This window comes from Nannospalax galili, unplaced genomic scaffold, assembly GCF_000622305.1.
Source record: "Nannospalax galili isolate Female #2095 unplaced genomic scaffold, S.galili_v1.0 scaffold888, whole genome shotgun sequence".
Classification (NCBI taxonomy): Eukaryota; Metazoa; Chordata; class Mammalia; order Rodentia; family Spalacidae; genus Nannospalax; species Nannospalax galili.
Window position 1 is genome coordinate 1,171,635 of NW_008357921.1, and position 7,200 is coordinate 1,178,834.

Here is a 7,200-nt window from a genome sequence, read left to right on the forward strand (position 1 = left end):
TGTGTGTGTGTGTGTGTGTGTGTGTGTGTGAAGGCAGCTTCTCTTGCTTACCCTGTGTCCTTTGGCGCCCCCATCTGGCACCAAGTTTTTTTCCCCCTGTATGAAGACTCAGATTTTGGTGTTTGTTTCCAGACTATTTAGTACTCAGTAACCATTGTGAGGGTTTTTTTTTCTTAGAAGTAATGGAAAAAAGGTTCTAAACTTGCTACAGATTCAAATCAGTGGTTAAGAGTGTAGGTGCTAAGGGGCAGGCAAGATGGCTCAGGGGATAAAGGCACTTGCTGCCAAGGCAAGTGTGATCCCCTAGACCCACATAGTGGAAGGAGAGAACTCCCACAAGTTGTCTTCCGACCTCCACATTTGCACCACGGCATTAGAGTGCCCCTTACCATATATAAATATGTGTGTGTGTGTGTGTGTGTGTGTGTGTGTATTTTTTCCCCAAAAGGAGTATGAAGACCTGAATTTGGATCTCTAGCACCCATGTAAAGATCTGGGCTTGGTGATATGTGTCCGTAAACCCCCAGAGACAGGAGAATTCTAGGGGCTCACTGGCCAGTTAATCTAGCTAAAGGGGTGAGTTCCTGGTTCAGCAAGAGACACTGTCTCAAAAAATAATAAAGTGGATGGTGATAGAGGAAGAAATATGATGTTAACCTCTGGCTTCCACACACATGCATGGGTGTGTGCACCCTTCCATACACACACATGCTTATAACACACAGACACACACACACATATACTGAGTATAAGTTTGGGGTCTGGAAGCATACCTCAGGAGTGGAGAACTTGTTTAACATATGTGAATCCTACATATGCATGTGTGCACACAACACACACGCGCATATGTAGGTCCTGGAGCCAGGCCTTCCTGGGCTGAAGTCTCCCATGGTGCCTAGTATTCCTGTGGATGGAATGGGATAGCCTGTGTACAGGTTTCACACCCACCCTGTCTCAGGGGGAAGTGGATTCTCAATAATTGTGAGCCATTTGGAGCACTGTCCTGCCACAACTCCTGTGTAGTTGAAATCATGGTAGTTTCAATTTTCAAAATGATTGTTTTCTTCCTTAGTTGCACATTGTACCCAGTTTCCACATCGTGACGATTATGTAACTGTTTAGAAGCTTCACTAAGCCATTTTCCACGTTGTCACTGTTTTGTTTCCAAAGAGCTAGCTCTGTCTACAGACAGCCACCTTCTGTGAGTTCCAGCAGCTCAGGGACAGTCTACATGGCTGTCAGAGGAAGAGCGTTGCCATGAGAAACTCTTCTCGAATTAACTAATTAATTCGTTCATTCATCTGCATGTGTGTTGTGTGTTGAAGGAGCGCCTTCCAACAGGGGCTCACTTCCTCAGTGCCTTTTCACACATGCAGCTGCATTTGGTGTCCTGACACCTAGTGGACAACAGGTGGTGAGCACACAGCACCACCCGGGGAACCAGGAAATCTAGATTTCAGTTCTGACTGCTGGAAAGTTCCTCTCCCTCTGGGGGCCACCTGTAGAGCGAGAGGATTGAACTAGACAGTCCAGAGCCCTTCTGATCTCTGACACTCCCTGAATCTTGTGCCATGGTTTGCAAGGATGGCTCAGGATATGGACCTAAGTCTCAGGCGTTTAGAAGCTGGGTGTTCTCTGCTGTCAACAAGTGTCTAAGCTGAGATGGAGAACCTTCTGGAAGCTAAGAGCATCAGTCAATGTGTATTTGTACTCAGTGACCCAGCTACCCAGGGTCTCATCATCACTCCTCAGAGTTCCTTCCCACAGCCTGAGTGACGTGAGAACCCCTTGCCCTGGGCACAGTGGGAAGTCTTTGGGTGTTCTGCTGATCTGGCTTGAAAGGGCAAGAACACCAGGACTGGAGAGATGGCTCAGCAGTTAAGAGCACTGACTGCTCTTGCAGAGGACCCAGGTTCGATTCCCAGTACCCACATGGTGGCTAACAACCGTCCTTAACTCTAGCTCTAGGTCCAGGGGATCCGACGCCCTATTCTGCCCTCCTGTGGGTATTGCACACATCGTGCACTTACATAGATGCAGGCATCTCGTACACATTAAAATACATTCATACACATAAAATAAAAATAAATAAAATTTAAAAATCAATGTTTCTAGCTTAGAGTACAGACCTTGGAATTCCTGCTGATTCAACAGACAGCTGAGGCCTGTCCCTATAAAGCTGGCAAAGTTCTAAAAACATCCCTCCTGTGAGTATGCCTCCTGTGAGGCACTGTCTCAGAATTTATTTAGTGCCAGGCTCTGCACTCAGGTACAGCACAGATCAGGTTCATCAGTCAGCCTGTGGTGGACCCAGAACAACTTTTGCAACTCCAAAAATCCTCAGTTTCCCCATCTGTAAAATGAGACTAATAAAAGGCAGGTCTGTGTGATAAAAAACATAAACCCCTCAACACAGAGTTAGGCATGCACTGTCTTTATGGGAAACGTTATTTCAATTGTGGGAGAGACTATTTCTCAATATAGGAACATAAAATTCAGGAACATTAAGATCTCAAGAGAACAAATTTGTGCCTGCACCTTTGCTCACCTGCTTCCTAGCTCTCACACGTGTGATGAGTATATTTCACCAGTGAAAGTGGGTCCAGTCTGGTTTGCAGAGGATGTTTTCAGCAGTCCATGGTTGCCAGAACCTCTGTAAGCTGCCTGTTGCATGCTTCCCTACCCACTCAAAGATAAAATAAGCCTTGTTCTTTCTTGTCAGGTGTAGTGCACACCTTGGAAGGTGGAGGCATGGGGATCACAAGTTCATGGCCAGCCTGGGCTACAGAGTAAGATATTGAAAAAAGAGGCAAAAAATTAAGTAGAATTTTGTTCTTAGATCATAAAAATTATTTTAAAATGCCATCCTTTAAATAAAGTCATTTAAACTTGAATCTTCTTTAGGTAGAAATAAAATTGAATTTGTCTATAATTAACATGAAAGAAAGACAGCATTATAATTTGGCATCTTCAATGGTTCAGTTAGCAGCACCAGCAACAGCAGCAGCAGCAGCAGCAAGGAGTGGAATTCTGGGTAGTGTAGAATTTGGCACACTTGAGAACTCTTAGGAAGGCTGATCTATTCCAGTAATCAATTTGTTTTCTAGAACAGAGCATTATGAGATGAATTCTTGTGTCTTCCCTAAATTCATATGTTGATACCCCTTAATGTGACAATGTAGAAAGGGGGCTCTTTGGTGGTTTATTAGGATGATGCCATGAGGGTGGGATGAGCCAGTCTGGGATTAGTGATCTGAAAGTGTCCTGAAAGTTCATTGCTTCTTGCTGCTCTATGAGAACATTACCCACTGTCCTAGTTAGTGTCCTATGGCCACGATAAAACACTCTGACCAAAACCAACTTGAGGCGGGGGGGGGGTGTTATTCATTTGGCTTATATATCCTGACCATAGTTCATTTTTGAGGGAAGGCAGGGGAAGAACTCAGGGTAGGAACCTAGAGGCAGGAATTGAAGCACAGATCCCCCAGGCAGGGAGGAACTCTGCTTACTGGCTCACTCCTCTGGGCTGTGCTCAGCCTGCTTTTTCATACAACTCAGGACCACCTTCCCAGGAGTGGCACCACCTTTGGTGGGCTGAGCCCTCCCATATCACTCAACAGTCAAGAAAATACCTCACAGACATGCCCACAGGCCAGTCCCATAGAGGAAATTCTCCAATTGAGGTTCCCTCTTCCCAGGTGTGTCAAGTTGACAACTGAAGCCAACTATGACACAGACCAGAAATGAGCTTTAATCACACACATCACTGGCTTTTCAACCTCACACTGTGCACAGGCCTGAAGAGTGAGAAATAAATGTCCATTTTTTAAGCCACCCAGGTCTCCCTAGAGTTTCCAGACACCTGTCCCCAAATTCCTGGTACTTCTCCCTGTGACTTGAACTCACTTCCCAGCTACCAATATTTCCTCTCTGAGAACTACCCAACTAGTGCCCGCAGGAGGGCTCCACAGCCACATCTGTGTAACATAACCTGCCTTCCCTGGTTGCTAAGTTGTTGGTGGTCTGCAGCCTAGAAATCAGGAGTTTGATATGAAACACTTGAGATGAGGAGCAGATAGAGGACTCTGGTGAAGAGAGAGATGCTCGGACCCTCTCATGCCATGGTCAAACAAGCAATCGATTCTGTGAGATGCTCTGATACAGTCCTTTTCTTAGATGAAACTTCTAGAAATTTGTTTCTGTTATTTGCTCCCTTAAGAATCTTAGCCAAGATGTGTTGAACGGAATACAGTGAATGGCCCTGCCGGAGTCAGAGAATGTGCTTCTGAGCAGGGCTCTAAGAAAGCAACGAGGTGGTTGCCCTGTGCTCTGCTGTGGGGGAGTACCCTCCGACCACTAGCCGACCTCCTCCACGTGACCCAGCAGGAGCCGCTGCAGGTGCTGCCCCTGGCTCCTCTCCTGCGCCCTTCCCACCACAGTTGACTTGGGTCAGGAGTGGCTGCTAATGGAAACCGGGCCAAGAAGCCCCTCCTGAGGAATCTGAACTCTGGACAAGGAGCCTTCTGTTCCACCTAGCTACTCTTTTGGATACAGGTTTTGGAGCATGGATGATAGCTGTTGTCTGTTATGTGAACCGGAAACAGAAAGCCAGTTAACAGAGAGAGAAAAGGTGGCAGCCAGTGCACCAAGACAAAGTGACAAGACAGGATCACTGCCGTCCTCTGCTCTGGGTAGTTTCTGAGGACCCTGGGTTCAGAGCGACAATCAGCTTGTACTGCCCCGCCTTCCCGCCCACTCAGTTCCAGTGGGTTTTCATGGCTTCAACACAGAATTCTCACAGGCTGTGGCCGCTTGGCTGGAGCAGGCTGGGAGGGTGAGGTGGAAATGGGCCACTTTGGAGTGGGATCTTCATAGAGAATTAGATGTCACTTGGTGAAGATGGAGGGGACATTCCACACAGTGGCACAGAATATGCAAACTCAACTGAAAGAGTTGACTCTGTTTCTAGAGTAATGAAGAATGAATTGGGTCCCTATGAAATATAATTTCAAATCCAAACCAAGGAGGGCTTATAAGGATAGTATTGCAAGGCAAGTCTACTTTTGGTAATCCTGATATTGACAACAATCACCAACACATGTGGAGTATTTATCATGTGTGGTAGTGCAAACTATGGCTCCCATTTTACAGGTGGGAAAACTGAGACCCAGGAAGGTACCACAGATAGGATTAAAACTATAGTAGGTTATTGCTAGCACATGCACTTCCGGAACCACTACACCATTTAGCAGCAAGCAGAGATGCTGTATGGAAAAACTAGGCATAATCAGTAATTGACTCATGGTGACTCAGATGTCAGATTTAGAGACTGAGTTGAAAGTTTCCAAAGTCAACATGAGACTTTAAGATCTTAAGTCTGCTTCCCATGATGATTTAAATTCCACACGTTTAAATTTGCCTTAAGTTTGGAACGGGATGGGTAACCACAGGTCCCAGGTGAGTGAAAAACAGGTCTTTTGTATTGAGGAGCATGTTCAGTGACTCAGTTTCCCAAATGCAGAAGAGAAATATTAAGGAAAATTATGAACTCCATCCCATGAGCTGGCAGTTTTGTGGGTTTTCTAACCACGCTGCAACTTTTTTTGACTGGGTCTCCTTAGCCTCAGCCCACCTGGAACTCATTATGTAGACCAGGCTGGCCTTGATCTCACAGAGATCTGCCTGCCTCTGTCTCCTGAGTGCTGGGATTAAAGGCATCCACTTTGCTTCTTGTGCTGGACCTTAGCTTAGCACACACCCTGTCAATGCAATTCCCCCCGTGCTCTGGATGATCAGCCGCACACCGAGCTTCAAGGTAGAGACAGATCCTGATGTTGGCTGCCTAGCCTAAGAGCCTTTCCACTCACAGGTCTTCCTTGCTTCATGAGCAAAATGTGTTCTCAGCCTTGCGGGCAGGGGTGCTATAAGACTCCCTTCTGACCAAGGAGGCAGAAGCAGAAGCTTGCTGGGCATCTGGAAAAGACTTCCATCTGGGGTTCTGCCATCCACTTCCCCTTACTCCTGTCTTGACAATGGCTGAGGAGTGCAGGGCTGCAGCCTCCGGTTGCCATGTGGAAAGACCAGGAGAAGCATACAGTAGAAATATGTAAAAGCAAACCAGCAGTCAACTGACTCTAGCCTATTTGCTTAGGACACAGTTGAGTCTGCTGACTTGAGATGGGGGTGTATCTACACTGATCATCCCATTTCAGAAGCAGGTGTGGCTCCTGAGACCAACCAACTAGCCTGGTTACCCCAGAAACATTTGATAAGCAAGGGGGGAGGGGGCTGGAGAGATGGCTCAGTGGTTAAGACTCCCTCTTCTGGCTTTCAAAGATATTGCACACACATGGTGTACTTACATGCATGCAAAGCTCTCATATACGTATAAAAGGTTATAGGGGAATTGTAATGAAGTCAAATTTGGAGTGAGAGTTCCTTTGGCCAAAGCAGGGTATCTGGGATCAGAGGTGATCTGCAGTCTCATCCTCAGGAGTGTGTGTGTGACTAAACCTAGGCAGAGTGAAGTAGGGAGCTCCCTTCGATGGAGAGCCCCTACCCAGAGTCTCACACTTTGAGATACATTTTACAGATCTCAAAAGGGGAAACTGCAGCAGTAACACAACTGACTACCAGATGTCCTATGGCGAATGGATTGCTGATGGTGGGTTGGGTCTCAGGTGTTCAGATCCTAAAGTTAGTATTTCTTTCCCCAAAGTATTTTTTACCTGGAAATTCATTCATGAATGTTGATAGGTGTTTTTAAAAATGTAAGAATTAGGATGCTCTGGAAGCCAGGAAGGTTTGCCTGTGCATCCATCTAGAGCTGAGTCTGTAGGTTTCCTGTGCAGAAGCCAATGTTGACCCAGTGCCTCCCATGAGTCTTTACTCACAGCAAAGGTAGGACTGCTACAGTTCAGATTTTTAAAAATATTTTATGGGGCTGGAGAGATGGATCAGTGATTAGGAGCACTGGCTGCTCTTGCAGAAGACCCAGTTTGACTCCCAGTATCCACATGGTGGCTAACAACTGTCACTCCAGTTCCAGGGGAATATGATGCCCTCTTCTGACCTTTGTGGGCATTGCACAACACAGATGCACTAGCATATATGCAGGCAATACACTCATTCACATAAAAAATAAAAAATATTTTTTAAAAGAATAAAAATATATTTTCTATTTAAAAAATATTTTATTAT